We start from the raw sequence: 16,595 nt of genomic DNA on the forward strand, positions 1-16,595 counted from the left end.
AATGTCCCCTTCACATTATAGAAGCATAGAATTTAAAAGCAGCTAAGAACCACTTGGCCCATCTAGTCTGTCCTTTAGGTAATCTAAACCCTTTTTTAACCTTAGTTCTTTGTAAGGATATGCATATGCCTATCCCAAGCATGTTTAAATTGCTCTACAGTCTTAGCCTCTACCACCTCTGATGGGAGGCTATTCCACTTATCCACTACCCTTTCTGTGAAGTAATTTTTCCTTAAAGTGCGGCGCTATGAGGGGTGCAGACACCCTACACTGGTCATTCTAAGGCTGTCAGGGACCCCGGTAACGCTGCCAGCCATACCTCAGGCTAGTATAAAAAAATTGAAAGTGTGGGAAGACGTGCCATGTTCAAGGGGCGGAGCTTCTCCATAGAGCGGACCCAGCGGCTTCCAGCGCCATTTTCTCCCTGCAGCTACAGCTACAGAGACACTGACTGTGAGTGCTGTCCCTCCACACGACTCCAACTATCCTGTGCGGTACCAGGGGGTTGTAGAACGGGGGGAGGCTGTAACTTACTGTGTAGTCTATTAAGGGTACATAGTCAGCGCCAGGTATTTCTCTGGCAGGGTCCACAGGTTATCCACAGGATAACAATGGGATATGATGGAACGACAGTGAATTGACACCAAACGATCACAAGCTTTCAGGCCTCCCAGGATGCAACGGGCTCGTCCATATATCCCCGCCCACTGGTTCAGTCAAATCAGGTTTTTTTTTGGTGCGGCAGGAGTCAGACCATGGTCACAGGGCTGCTATGTTTGGCAGCCCTAAGCTTTTTTATTTTATTTTTATAGTCTTACTACATTGTTTTTGAGTGATCTTTCCTAACAGCGTCTTACACGCATATTGGAAAGAGTCGCTCCAACAACTCTCTGCCGGGTCGCAACAATGCTTACCCACGGTGCAAGTGCTGTCTCGACGGGCGTCTGTGTCGGATATACTAGCAGGTCCAGCAGACGTTACCAGGCTGTGGCCGGAGCACGGGGAGAAGGTAAGGCATCGGTTCCGCTTAGAAGGGGAATACGGACACAGCCGCACTGTTTGGGAGGAGACTACCAAACAGTAGCTGGCGCGCAGCCACCACGGGTGCTCCAGCGCTAGGCCTTAGGGATCATAAGGCACCAGGATTAGTTTGAGGCTGCGATCCCAAGGGTTGATGTCAGCAGTGGGGAGTCAGACGCTCTCCTGGTCGCCCCTCCCCCCAGTCCATAACCAGTTTCCGTGCGTCTCCCGCCATGAACTGATTACCTCACTTCCGTCTCAGACGCTACCACGAGGCCACTGCGTCTGTGTACACTAAGGTTACCACTAGAAGATCCAGTCACAGACGGGTGCGTCTTCATGCATTGGCGTTCACTGAGCGTCTGTGTCCACTAAAAAGTTACCGGAGCGGCAGTGTACACTAGTAGCGTCTGGATCCACTCAGCATTTGCGAAAGTATTGATCGATCCTGGAAGTGGGGTGAGTCTCCCTGTGTCCCACTCTACGGAGTAAGGGTTATACAGCACTAAATTTCTATCTACTTTTGTTTGTATGAATAGTTAACTTTAGTGCCTATTGCATATGAGTCTGTGTACATTACTGTGGTTTTATTCGCAATGCGTCTGAATACGTTAAATAACTGTATAGAACAGAATTCAGTAAATGTACTCCTACATACTTGAAATGTGTTCGTAGTTGATAATATGCTCATATGACTAATATATAACATGTGACTGACTGCTAGTGTGATTGCTGACTTTATATATGTTTGTCAGTGTTTCTTATGCGCCTCAATGCTGGTGCTTGGGTTGGGGTCAGATTTATATCACTTTAATACAGTAAAGTGATTACAGTCACAGATTGTGTAGTATACTGTGTAAAGCTGATTATTTATCATGTCTAAGAGTGGCAAAGGTGACAAGGTTACAATAACAGTAACACCAACACTTATAACATGTTTATCCTGCAAGGTGGGGTTATCAGCTCAGCATCTGGCACATGATGGGTTATGTGCAAATTGTTTTGCGTTTCAGCAGATTGCAAGGCAGATCCCTGTTCAACGACAAATAGATCCACCTTGGGCTATGTTTGCACAAACCTTAGCCAGTATAGCTGACAGGTTGGTCCCTACAGCTTCAACCTCAGGAATAGGGTACACTATTAATCCATACATGCAGCTCCCGTCTTATGGTATGGCCCCAACAGCTTCTACAAATCAACAAGCTGATAAACCAAGGGTAAATATATCATCAAATTCACAGGCTACACAGGATGATACATCAGATGAGGATAGCTCCATTTACTCTACTTCACCATATGAAGAACAGGTAGAAGGTTTCAGCTCAGAGGATATAGCTGAGTTAATTGGAGAAATGAAGGCTATTCTGTCTCTAGAGGATTCAGCAGAGCCAATAATAAAAACTAAAGCACCTGTGTTTAAACGTCCCAAAACAGTTAGGGTTGAGTTTCCAGGGTCAGAAGAACTGACGGAAATTATGGAGGAAGCTTGGGTTACACCTAATAGGAAATATAGAATTCCAAAAAATGGGATTCTTATTACCCTTTTCCAACTGGGGACTGTTTAAAAAAGAGAAGTGCCTCCTAAGGTAGATACGCACGTCATTCGATTAGTGCGAAAATCTATTTTGCCTTTACCATCAACATCATTAAATGATGTCACAGACAGAAGAGTGGATGGGTTTTTAAAAAATATTTTTTCTCTGTCAGGGGCAGTCATAAGGCCAGCTATGGCCTCGGCCTGGATGGCAAAGGCAGTAGCTGAATGGGCTGACGAACTGGAAAACAAGTTTTCTCTAACGTCCTAGTGGATGCTGGGGACTCCGTAAGGACCATGGGGAATAGACGGGCTCCGCAGGAGACAGGGCACTTTAAGAAAGAATTTGGATACTGGTGTGCTCTGGCTCCTCCCTCTATGTCCCTCCTTCATTTAGAATCTGTGCCCGGACGAGCTGGGTGCTACTTAGTGAGCTCTCCTGAGCTTGCTATAAGAAAGTATTTTGTTAGGTTTTTTTATTTTCAGAGAGATCTGCTGGCAACAGACTCTGCAGCGTGGGACTGAGGGAAGAGAAGCAGCCCTACTCACTGAAGATAAGTCCTGCTTCTTAGGCTACTGGACACCATTAGCTCCAGAGGGATTGTACACAGGATCTCACCCTCGTCGTCCGATCCCGTAGCCGCGCCGCCGTCCCCCTCGCAGTGCCGAAAGACAGAAGCCGGTGACAGAAGCAAGAAGACTTCAAAATCGGCGGCAGAAGACTCCAGTCTTCAAACTGAGGTAGCGCACAGCACTGCAGCTGTGCGCCATTGCTCCCACATTAAACCCACATACTCCTGTCACTGTAGAGTGCAGGGCGCAGGGGGGGGCTCCCTGGACAGCAATTAGGAACCTCTTGGCAAAAAGTGAGCATATATACAGTTGGGCACTGTATATATGCATGAGCTCCCGCCATTATTTTACACAGAAACGCGGGACAGAAGCCCGCCGCTGAGGGGGCGGGGCTTCTTCCTCAGCACTCACCAGCGCCATGTTTTTTCTCCACAGCACCGCTGAGAGGAAGCTCCCCAGTCTCTCCCCTGCAGTTACACGGTAGAAGAGGGTAAAAAGAGAGGGGGGGCACATAATTAGGTGCAAAAATCAATATAAACAGCAGCTACTGGGTTAACATTAAGTTACTGTGTTATTCCTGGGTTAATAGCGCTGGGGTGTGTGCTGGCATACTCTCTCTCTGTCTCTCCAAAGGGCCTTATGGGGGAATTGTCTTCAGATGAGCATTCCCTGAGTGTGTGGTGTGTCGGTACGTGTGTGTCGACATGTCTGAGGTAAAAGGCTCCCCTAAGGAGGAGATAGAGCAAATATGTGTGTGTGAGGGTGTCTCCGTCGACAACGCCGACACCTGTTTGGATATGTGTAATTAAGTGCTAAGGTGAATTTATTGCACAAAAGACTAGAGAACAGACAGGAAATCTACCCATGTCTGTCCCTATGTCGCAGAGACCTTCAGAGTCTCTCAATGCTCACTATCCAAAATAATAAACACTGATATCGACACGGAGGTTGACTCCAGTGTGGACTACGATAATGCAAAGTTACAGCCAAAATGGCAGAAAAGTATTCAATATATGATTATTGTAATAAAAGATGATTTGCATATCACTGATGACTCATCTGTCCCTGACACAAGGGTACACATGTTTAAGGGGAAGAAAGCTGAGGTAAATTTCCCTCCTCTCATGATGAAAAAGAGCGGGAATCTCCAGACAAGAGACTGCAGTTTCCCACAAAGAATTATCAGGCAGTATCCTTTCCCCACTAGGGCCAGGATACGATGGGAGTCTTCCCCTAGGGTGTCACGTTTGCCCAAAAGGTAGCCCTGACGTAACAGCTATTCTCAGGGATCCTGCAGATAGCGTGCACATTCTGGTACACTACTCAGACCGGCGATTGTGTCGGCATGGGTTTATAGCGCTGTGGCAGCGTGGACAGGTACCTTATCAGCAGAGATTGAGACCCTAGTATGTAGATATATATATATATATATATATATATATGTATATATAGATATATATATATATATTAAAGATGCTGTCTTAAGAGATATATATATTTAAAACATGCCCAAAGAGACATGGGTCCTAGAGTCAAAGCTATGTCGATTTCTGCTTGACGTGTCCTGTAGAATATGCAATGGACAGATGATGCCGACTTAAGAGGCATATGGAAGGCTGAGGATTGTGTGGAGAAGGGTTCTCGGACCTGGTCTCCACAGCTATAGCTGGTAATTCTGATATTTTGCCTTATATTCCTGCACAGCCTAGGAAAGCACAACATTATCAAATGCAGCCTTTCGAACAAAGAAACAAGAAAGTCCGAGGTGCGTCCTTTCTTGCCAGAGGCGGGGGCAGAGGAAAGAAGCTGCACAACACAGCTAGTTCCCAGCAACAGAAGTCCTCCCCGGCCTCTACAAAAATCCACCGCATGCTGCTGGGGCTCCACAGGCGGAGCTAGGCCCGGTGGGGGCACGCCTTCGTAAGTTCAGCCACAAGTGGGTTCACTCCCTGTTAGATCCCTGGGCAATAGATATTGTGTCTCAGGGATGCAAGCTGGACTTTGAGAAGATGCCCCCTCACCGACGGCCCTGCCGGCTTCCCCCCACGAGAGGGAAACAGTGTTAACTGCAATTCACAAATTGTATCTTCAACAGGTGGTGGTCAAGGTTCCCCTCCTTCAACAAGGAGGGGGTTATTATTCGACCATGTGGTAGTCCCGAAACCGGACGGTTCGGTCAGACCCATATTGAATTTAAAATCCCTGAACATATACCTGAAAAGGTTCAAGTTCAAGATGGAATCGCTAAGAGCGGTCATTGCAAGCCTGAAAGGGGGAGATTTTATGGTGACTCGGGACATAAAGGATGCATACCTTTATGTCCCCATTTATCCACCTCATCAGGCGTACCTCAGAATTGCGGTACGGGATTGTCATTACCAATTTCAGACGTTGCCGTTTGGTCTCTCCACAGCCCCGAGAATGTTCACCAAGGTAATGGCGGAAATGATGGTGCTCCTGCGGAAGCAAGGTGTCACTATTATCACATACTTGGACGATCTCCTCATAAAAGCGAGATCAAGAGAGCAGTGGCTGAACAGCGTATCACTTTCTCTGGAAGTGTAACGGCAACATGGCTGGATTCTATATATTCCAAAGTCGCAGTTGGTTCCTACAGCTCATCTGCCTCTCCTAGGCATGATCCTAGACACAGACCAGAAAAGGGTTTATCTCCCGATAGAGAGAGCTCAGGAGCTCGTGACACTGGTCAGGAATCTATTAAAACCAAAACAGGTGTCAGTGCATCACTGCACTCGGGCCTTGGGAAGGATGGTGGCATCATACGAGGCCATTCCCTTCGGCAGGTTCCATGCAAGGACCTTCCAATGGGACTTACTGGACAAGTGGTCCGGATCACATCTTCAGATGCATCGGTTAATCACCCTATCCCCCAGGGACAGGGTGTCTCTCCTGTGGTGGCTGCAGAGTGCTCACCTTCTCGAAGGTCGCAGATTCGGCATTCAGGACTGGGTCCTGGTGACCACGGATGCAAGCCTCCGAGGGTGGGGGGCAGTCACATAGGGAAGAATTTCCAACAGGAGACTTGCCTTCACATCAACATCCTGGAACTAAGGGCCATATACAACGCCCTACGTCAAGAGGAGTTCTGATTCAGTCAGACAATATCACCGCACTGGCTCATGTAAACCGCCAAGGTGGCACACGGAGCAGGGTGGCGATGGTAGAAGCCACCAGAATTCTTTGCTGGGCGGAGAATCACGTAAGAGCGCTGTCAGCAGTGTTCATTCCGGGAGTAGACAACTGGGAAGCAGACTTCCTCAGCAGGCACGATCTCCACCCGGGAGAGTGGGGACTTCATCAAGAAGTCTTCACGCAGATTGCAAGGCGGTGGGAACTGCCACAGGTGGACATGATGGCATCCCGCCTCAACAAAAAGCTACAGAGATATTGCGCCAGGTCAAGAGACCCTCAGGCGATAGCTGTAGACGCACTAGTGACACCGTGGGTGTTCCAGTCGATTTATGTATTTCCTCCTCTTCCTCTCATAGCAAAGATGCTGAGAATCATAAGAAAAAGAAGAGTGAGAACAATACTCATTGTTCCGGATTGGCCAAGAAGGACTTGGTATCCGGATCTGCAAGAAATGCTCACAGAGGACCCATGGCCTCTGCCTCTAAGGCAGGACTTGTTGCAACAGGGGCCCTGTCTGTTACAAGACTTACCGCGGCTGCGTTTGACGGCATGGCGGTTGAACGCCGGATCCTAGCAGAAAAAGGCATTCCGGATGAGGTTATTCCTACTCTGATAAAGGCTAGGAAGGACGTGACGGCTAAACATTATCACCGTATATGGCGAAAATATGTTGCTTGGAGTGAGGCCAGGAATGCCCCTACGGAGGAATTCCAGCTGGGCCGTTTGCTTCACTTCCTACAGTCAGGAGTGACTTTGCGCCTGAAATTGGGTTCCATTAAGGTCCAGATTTCGGCTCTATCCATTTTCTTTCAAAAAGAACTGGCTTCTCTTCCTGAAGTCCAGACGTTTGTAAAGGGAGTGCTGCATATTCAGCCCCCTTTTTGTGCCTCCAGTGGCACCTTGGGATCTTAACGTGGTGTTGAGTTTCCTGAAGTTGGGTTCCATTAAGGTTCAGATTTCGGCTCTATCCATTTTCTTTAAAAAAAAACTGGCTTTTCTTCCTGAAGTCCAGACGTTTGTAAAGGGAGTGCTGCATATTCAGCCCCCTTTTTGTGCCTCCAGTGGCACCTTGGGATCTTAACGTGGTGTTGAGTTTCCTGAAGTCACACTGGTTTGAGCCACTCAAAACCGTGGAGTTAAAATTTCTCACGTGGAAGGTGGTCATGCTATTAGCCTTGGCTTCAGCTAGGCGTGTGTCAGACTTAGCGGCTTTGTCACATAAAAGCCCCTATCTGGTTTTCCATATGGACAGGGCAGAATTGAGGACCCTTCCACAATTTCTGCCAAAAGTGGTGTCATCCTTTCATAGGAACCAACCTATTGTGGTGCCTGTGGCTACTCGTGACTTAGAGGATTCCAAGTTACTAGATGTGGTCAGGGCTTTGAAGGTTTATGTAGCCAGAACGGCTAGGGTCAGGAAAACAGAATCTTTGTTTATCCTGTATGCTTCCAACAAGCTTGGGGCGCCTGCTTCAAAGCAAACTATTGCTCGCTGGATCTGTAACGCGATTCAGCAGGCTCATTCTGCGGCTGGGTTGCCGCTGCCTAGATCAGTTAAGGCCCATTCCACAAGGAAGGTGGGCTCTTCTTGGGCGGCTGCCCGAGGGGTCTCGGCATTACAGCTTTGCCGAGCGGCTACTTGGTCAGGTTCAAACATCTTTGCAAAGTTCTGCAGATTTGATACCCTGGCTGAGGAGGACCTTGTGTTTGCTCATTCGGTGCTGCAGAGTCATCCGCACTCTCCCGCCCGTTTGGGAGCTTTGGTATAATCCCCATGGTCCTTACGGAGTCCCCAGCATCCACTAGGACGTTAGAGAAAATAAGATTTTACTTACCGGTAAATCTATTTCTCGTAGTCCGTAGTGGATGCTGGGCGCCCGTCCCAAGTGCGGACTTCTTCTGCAATACTTGTACATAGTTATTGCTTAAATAAGGGTTATGTTGGTTGCACCAGGGTTGATCTGATGCTCCGTTGTTGTTCATACTGTTAACTGGGTAAGTTTATCACGAGTTATACGGTGTGATTGGTGTGACTGGTATGAGTCTTGCCCTGGATTCCAAAATCCTTTCCTTGTACTGTCAGCTCTTCCGGGCACAGTTTCTCTAACTGAGGTCTGGAGGAGGGACATAGAGGGAGGAGCCAGAGCACACCAGTATCCAAATTCTTTCTTAAAGTGCCCTGTCTCCTGCGGAGCCCGTCTATTCCGCATGGTCCTTACGGAGTCCCCAGCATCCACTACGGACTACGAGAAATAGATTTACTGGTAAGTAAAATCTTATTTTCAGCACCTACCAGGGAGCAGGAATCCCATATAGCTCATATGAAACAGGCTGCGCTATTTTAGAAAAAGCAGCAATGGATATGGATACGATTGCTTCCAAAGCATCAGCCTTAACGGTAGCTGCTCGCAGAGCAATTTGGCTGCGTACATGGAAAGCTGATTCAGAATCCAAGAAGGTTCTGGAAGCTTTGCCTTTTGTTGGGAACATTCTCTTTGGTAAGGAATTGACAGATATTCTGGAGTCAGAAGCAGAATCCAAGAAGGTCAGGTTTCCTGCCAGTTATAACCCTAGGCCTAGGGGTTTGGGGTTTCAGCCATTTCGCTGGCAAGGTAATACAAAAGGCAAAAATTATTCTAAGCAGACCCAGTACAATAAGTCTGGTAAAGCAAAGAAGCAATGGGCCACCAGAGGGCCAGCTTCTAAACCAGAACAGAAACCATCAGCCTGATGGTGCGGGCCTCCACCTGGGGGACCCCAAGGTAGGGGGCCGACTTCTTCAGTTTGCACACATGGCATCAGTCGACGACAGATGCTTGGGTGCAAGAAGTGGTATCTCTGGGTTATGTTTTCCCTTTCAAGAAGCAGCCTCCTCAAAGGTTTTTTTGCACCAGCCCGTCTCATATAGAGGCGAAGGCCAGAGCACTGCAAGAAGCAGTTCAGAAATTGCTTCAGTCCGGGGTAATTATTCCAGTACCCCCGGCACAACGGGGGCAGGGTTTTTACTCCAACCTTTTTTTGGTTCAGAAGCCAAATGGGTCATTCTGGCCAATTCTCAACCTCAAAATGTTAAACAAATACATTTGGGTCCCAAGGTTCCACATGGAGACGTTACGCTCCACAGTTTTGGCCATGGAACCAGGGGATTACATGGTATCTCTGGATATACAGGATGCTTATCTGCATGTGCCTATAGCATTGTCCCATCAGTGCTACCTCAGGTTTGCCATCCTCCTTCCATCCTCCAGCAACATTTTCAGTTCCAGGACTTACCCTTTGGGTTAGTCGCAGCCCCCAGAGTATTTACCAAGATCATGGTAGTTATGGCAGCTTATCTCCGCAAGCAGGGGATAAGGATTTTTCCATATCTCGACAATCTTTTAATCCTGGCGCAATCCCAGGAATTGCTCTTGAGCCATCTCCAACAGACAACAAATTGTCTACAGAAACACGGATGGCTCATAAATTGGGCAAAGTCATCTCTGATTCCGTCACAATGGATGATTCACTTGGGGGCTGTATTGGATTCAAGTCTGCAGAAAATATTTTTACCTCAGGAAAAGATATCCAAGGTGCAGTTAATGACATAGGAATTAATACACAGTCAGACAATATCAATTCACGCAGCAGTGCGAGTGATGGCGTTGATGGTGTCAACAATCGACATGGTGGAATATGCACAATTCCACTAAAGACCTCTGCAACATCTGATTCTGACAAGAAGGAAGGGAATACATCAGACAATAAAGAAACAAATGATGGTACTTCCAGTAAAGGTAAAAATGTCATTAGCCCGGTGGCTACAGACATCCCATCTAGACAAGGGAAGACCCTTTTGGATATCAGATTGGGAGATCCTAACAATGGATGCCAGTGGGCTGGGGAGCAGTGTCCGGAAGATTATGGTTCCAGGGACAATGGACCACAGAAGAAAGTCGCCTGCCAATAAACCTGTTGGAACTTCGGGCCATATACATGGCACTGATTCAGGCAAAGGACATTCTGTAAGGAAAACGAGTCCAGATCCGTTCAGACAATGCAATGGCAGTAGCGTACCTCAACCATCAGGGAGGAACTCGCAGCCAAAAAGCAATGAAGGAGGTAAGTCACATACTAAGGTGGGCAGAACTCCATCTTCCAGCATTGTCCGCAGTGTTCGTTCCAGGAGTCCTAAACTGGGAAGCGGACTTTCTCAGTCGACACACTATTCAAGCAAGCAAATGGGCTCTACACCCGGAGGTCTTTCAGACTCTATTAGACAAGTGGGGGTTGCCAGAGATAGACCTCATGGCATCCCGTCTGAACAACAAAGTTCCGGCATACGGGTCAAGAACAAAGGATCCCGTAGCAATCTTTGTGGACGCCCTGTCAGTGAAATGGGATTTTCATCTGGCGTATCTGTTTCCTCCAATCTCCCTGCTACCGAGGGTGGTGAGGAAAATAAAGCAAGCAAAGGGTGCCATGATTCTGATAGCTCCGGCTTGGCACAGAAGGCATTGGTACATAGATCTGCAGAGGATGTCATTGGATGTTCCAATTCTGCTCCCTCAACGTCCAGATCTACTGATGCGGGGTCCTTGTTATCACAGGCATCTGGATTGGCTGTCTTTGACAGCGTGGCTGTTGAAACCTCTATCCTGAAGTCAAGAGGATTCTCACAACAGGTAATTCAAACTATGCTCAGATCAAGGAAACCTTCCTCAGCTCGCATTTATCACCGAATATGGCAAGCTTATATTCATTGGTGTAGTGAAAGATGTATGGATCCAAAATCTTGGATTTCCTTCAGGCAGGAATGGATAAGGGTTTGAAGGTGGCTTCCTTCAGAGTTCAAGTATCAGCATTGACTGGTTCCAAAAGAAAATTGCCACTTTACAGGATGTGCGTACTTTATTCCAGGGAATGCTGCGCATTCAACCACCTCTTGTTCCTCCTGCAGTACCTTGGGATTTAAGTCTGGTCCTCAAAGCCCTTCAGGGTGCTCCGTTTGAAACACTTAATAAAGTAGATCTTAAATGGTTGACAGCTAAAGTACTCTTTCTACTGACTATGACATCGGCTAGAAGAGTGTCAGATTTAGGAGCGCTGTCATGTAAGGTTCCTTTTCTGATTTTTTATCCAGATAAAGCAGTGATCAGAACCAGGGGGGTAATTCCAAGTTGATTGCAGCAGGAATTTAGTTAGCAATTGGGCAAAACCATGTGCACTGCAGGGGAAGCAGATTTAACATGTGCAGAGAGAGTTAGATTTGGGTGGGTTATTTTATTTCTGTGCAGGGTAAATACTGGCTGCTTTATTTTTACACTGCAATTTAGATTGCAGATTGAACACACCACACCCAAATCTAACTCTCTCTGCACATGTTAAATCTGCCTCCCCTGCAGTGCACATGGTTCTGCCCAATTGCTAACTAAATTCCTGCTGCGATCAACTTGGAATTACCCCCCAGGTCTTGTTATCTTCCTATGGTGGTCTCTAAGTTTCACCTTAATGAAGAAATTGTAGTCCCGGCTTATCAGGTGTCGGGACTTTCTGCGGGAGAAGCGTCGCTGACGTAGTCCGTGCATTAAGAATCTACGTGGATCGTACCAGTGCCATCAGGAAGACAGATTCTCTCTTCATTCTCTACGGATTTCACAAGAGGGGATGGCCTGCTACTAAACAGATGCTAGCAAGATGGCTTCGAATGACGATTTCAGAAGCATATTCTCGAGCTGATCTCCCTGTTCCGGCATATGTTTCTGCTCACTCTACATGTAAGGTAGGTCCTTCATGGGCAGCACAACATGGTGCTTCAGCAGAACAGATATGTAAGGCAGCCACATGGTCTTCCATTAACACATTCATTAGACATTATGCCTTGGATACTTTTGCCTCTCATGACGCTGAATTCGGGCATAGGATTCTCCTGTCTAATCAGGAGCATCCCCACCACTAAAAATTGCTTTGGGAAATCCCATTGTTATCCTGTGGATAACCTGTGGACCCTGCCAGAGAAATATACGTTATGGTAAGAACTTACCGTTGATAACCATATTTCTCCTATGTCCACAGGTTTCCACAGGGATCCCACCCTGACACACCTGATTTGAGAATCTTTATACTCACTAACCTCTTCCCTCTTGCATGGAAGGGTGTGCATGTGTGTTCTTCTTGCCCGAATAGAGATCTACATAATGCTCCTGCCTAAATGCTTTGGAATACAACTGATTTGACTGAGCCAGTGGGCGGGGATATATGGACGAGCCCGTTGCATTTTGGGAGGCATGAAAGCTTGTGATCGTTTGGTGCCAATCCGCTGTTGCTCCATCATATCCCATTGTTATCCTGTGGAAACCTGTGGACATAGGAGACATAACGTTATCAACGGTAAGTTCTTACCATAACGTATATTTTGTTTACAACTGCCTAATTAAGCGCTGTGTGTGTGCTGGCTCCAAGCTCTGTGTTTCTCTGAAGGTACTTGGGGGGAAAACTGTGTCTGACTTTCCCTGTGTGTGTGTGTGTATGGGTGTATGTTCTCTCACATAGCCATGTCCAGGGACTCTGTGTCTTATGCTGCAGAGGAAGTTTCTTCTCCAGAGGAATCCATTCCCTGTACAAAGGAATGTAATGTCTTGTCTCAGGCTTCTATCTCTGAGCCAGAATGGCTGACTTCAATTAAGGGAATGATCTCTCAGATTGCTACTAGGGTGGCTCATACTGGGGTATATTTACTAAAATTCGTATTTTTCAGAATGAGGTTAAAGTTCAAACACGAATGACATCGAAAGTGTAAATTTGCTACTTTTTGAATTTATTACGACTAATTTACTAAGCTGTCGTATTCTGCATTTTCGTGTTTTCCGATGTCGATGTCATTCGTATTTTTTGGCAGTGTTTTACGGGAGTGAATAGTAAAACACTGCCGACATTAACACAATGAATCTCGGCCGGATCTGTGAGATCCGTGCAGGGCTTCATTGTGCACCTTTCGTAAAAAAAATAACATTGTTACAAATCTTTAAAAAAAAAAATGCGTGGGGTCCCCCTCCTAAGCTAAACCAGCCTCGGGCTCTTTGAGCCGGTCCTGGTTGACAAAATATGGTGAAAAAAATGACAGGGGTTCCCCCATATTTCATAAACCAGCACCGGGCTCTGCGCCTGGTCCTGGTTCCAAAAATACGGGGGACAAAAAGCGTAGGGGTCCCCCGTATTTTTGAAACCAGCACCGGGCTCCACTAGCCAGGTACATAATGCCACAGCCGGGGGACACTTTTATACTGGTCCCGGCGGCCCTGGCATTACATACCCAACTAGTCACCCCTGGCCGGGGTACCCTGGAGGAGTGGGGGTATTTTTTTAGTAGTAGTACTACAGGTACCAGCGGGCCCGGTTTTCCACTGCATGCTGGTACTTGTGGTTCTCCAAGTACCAGCTTGCGGGGGAGGCTTGCTGGGACTTGTAGTACTGCTACTAAAAACAATATTCACATTTTTATCAAAAGGCTATCAGCCCCCCATCCGCCGCCCTTGGATGGGGGGGACAGCCTCGGGCTTCACCCCTGGCCCTTGGGTGGCTGGAGGGGGGGACCCCTTGATTTAAGGGGTTCCCACTCCTCCAGGGTACCCCGGCCAGGGGTGACTAGTTGGGTATGTAATGCCAGGGCCGCCGGGACCAGTATAAAAGTGTCCCCCGGCTGTGGCATTATGTACCTGGCTAGTGGAGCCCGGTGCTGGTTTCAAAAATACGGGGGACCCCTACGCTTTTTGTCCCCCGTATTTTTTCAACCAGGTCCGGCTCAAAGAGCCCGAGGCTAGTTTTGCTTAGGAGGGGGGACTCCACGCATTTTTTTCCTGAAAATTTAACACTTTCCCACCCCTTCCCACTGATAAACATGCGCGGATCTCATGGATCCGTGCATGCCTATCAGAACACGGTAAAAAAAAGCAGGTCTGTTTAAATCTGCTTTTTTTTACGATTTGTATTTTTTCACGGCAGTGTTTGGCTATTGCCGGCAGTGTTCGTGAAATACACTTTTTAGTAAATTACCGAGTTGTATCAAAAAACAGTCGTATTTGACCGATGGTGTATTCATTCATATTTTTTTCCTTTGACTTCCAAAAAAATACAAATGCCCTCATCACTGCCGAGATTTGAGTTTAGTAAATTCCCGAGATGACACTTTGAAGAAAAAACACCATCTCGGTCAAAATCGGGAGCTTAGTAAATATACCCCACTGTGTCTGAAACTCAGGTTTTAAAGAATTCTATGGCAGTTTGGTCAGGTTCTGTTCTTATTACTTCTTAAGCCCCTAGCATATACCCAAAGAAATGTGCACTTGCCCAGATTACGCAAGCCGACACGGATACCGACTCTGATACAGTAGACGTGATGGGGATGTGCTGAGGGGGGCGGCATCCCTTGCAAAGGGGGTGCAGCTCATGATTGAGGCCATTAGAGATGTATTAAACATTACTGACACACCACCTAAGTAGGTTGAGGAGGCTTACTTCACAGACAATTAGAAAGCCTCGCTAACCTTCCCTGCGTCTAAAGAATTAAACGCTCTATTTGAAAAATCCTGGGAAACCCCAGAGAAAAAATTCCAGATTCCCAAGAGGGTTCTGGTTGCTTTTTCCTTCTCTGAGGAGGATAGAAAAAAATGGGAAAACCCGCCCATAGTTGACGCATCTGTTTCCAGGCTGTCAAAAAAGTAGTGTTACCTGTTCCCGGATCTACCGCGTTAAAAGAACAGTCTGATCGTAAAACTGACACTACACTGTAATCCATATACACTGCTTCAGGGATGCCTACTATTGCCTGTGCCTGGATTTCTAAAGCTATAGTAAAATGGTCAGGCACGTTACTAGAAGACATAGATACAATGGATAGAAGTGACATTGAACTGTTATTATGTAACATACAGGATACTGCGGGTTTCATGGTGGAGTCCATGAAGGACCTGGGTACGCTGAATGCAAGAATATCTTCCATGTCGATCTCAGCTCGCAGGGGACTCTGGCTACGCCAATGGTCGGCAGACGTGGAATCCAGAAGAAGGGTGGAGAACCTACCCTTCACAGGTCAGACTCTATTTGGGGAAGCGTTGGATGCGTGGATTTCCACGGCTACCGCGGGTAAGTCACCTTTTCTTCCCTCAGCTTCTCCTTCTACGAAGAAACCCTTTTCTTCCTCGGCATTGCAGTCCTTTCAGACGGCTAAGACGGAAAAAGTCCAAGCCTCCTACCACTTTCTTTAGAGGTGGCCGGGCAAAATCCAAGAAACCTGATCCTGCAGGCTCCCAGGACCAGAAGCCTGCTTCTGGTTTCTCAAAATCCTCAGCATGATGGTGGACCGCACAGCCTGGAGAACGGGTTGGTGAGTGCGAGACTCAGACGTTTCAGCCACGTCTGGGTGTCGTCCGGCCTGGATCCCTGGGTACAGGATATTGTGTCCCAGTGGTACAGACTGAAGTTTCAAGAACTGCAGCCTCACCGATTCTTTAAATCAGGCTTGCCAGCTTTACTGACAGACAGGGCTATCCTACAGGAAGCCATTCAAAAATTGGAAATGTCAGAAGGTCATTGTTCCAGTTCCACCTCATATGCAACACATGGGTTACTATTCAAACCTTTTCGTGGTACCAAAACCGGATGGTTTGGTCAGACCGATTTTGAACTTGAAATCGTTAAACCCTTATTTGAGGGAGTTCAAATTCAAAATGGAGTCTATGAGAGCTGTGATCTCAGGTCTGGAGGAGGGAGAGTTTCTGGTATCCCTGGATATCAAGGGATATCCAGGGATATCAGACACCGAGGGTGTTCACCACGGTGATGGCAGAGATGATGGGTCTCCTCCGCAGACAGGGAGTGAACATAATTTCATATCTGGACGATCTGCTGATAAAGGCATCATCCAGGGAGAGGTTGTTGCAGTCCATTGCTCTCACGACTCGTCTGCTAAGGGAACATGGTTGGATCCTGAACCTTCCAAAGTCACATTTGGAACCGACGAGGAGATTGTCTTTCCTGGGGATGATCCTCGACACGGAAGTGCAGAGGGTGTTTCTACCGGTGGAGAAAGCGTTGGTGATACAATCGATGGTCCGGGATATCTTGAAGCCTGCCCGGGTATCGTTTCATCAGTGCATTCGCCTTCTGGGAAAGATGGTTGCCTCCTACAAGACTCTACAGTACAGCAGATTTCATGCTCGATCCTTCCAACTGGACCTCCTAGACAAGTGGTCGGGTTCTCATCTACATATGCAGCAGAGGATACGTCTGTCGCCGAAAGCAAGGATTTCACTCCTCTGGTGGCTGCAAATGCCTCGCC

This window comes from Pseudophryne corroboree, chromosome 4 (assembly GCF_028390025.1).
Source record: "Pseudophryne corroboree isolate aPseCor3 chromosome 4, aPseCor3.hap2, whole genome shotgun sequence".
Lineage (NCBI taxonomy): Eukaryota > Metazoa > Chordata > Amphibia > Anura > Myobatrachidae > Pseudophryne > Pseudophryne corroboree.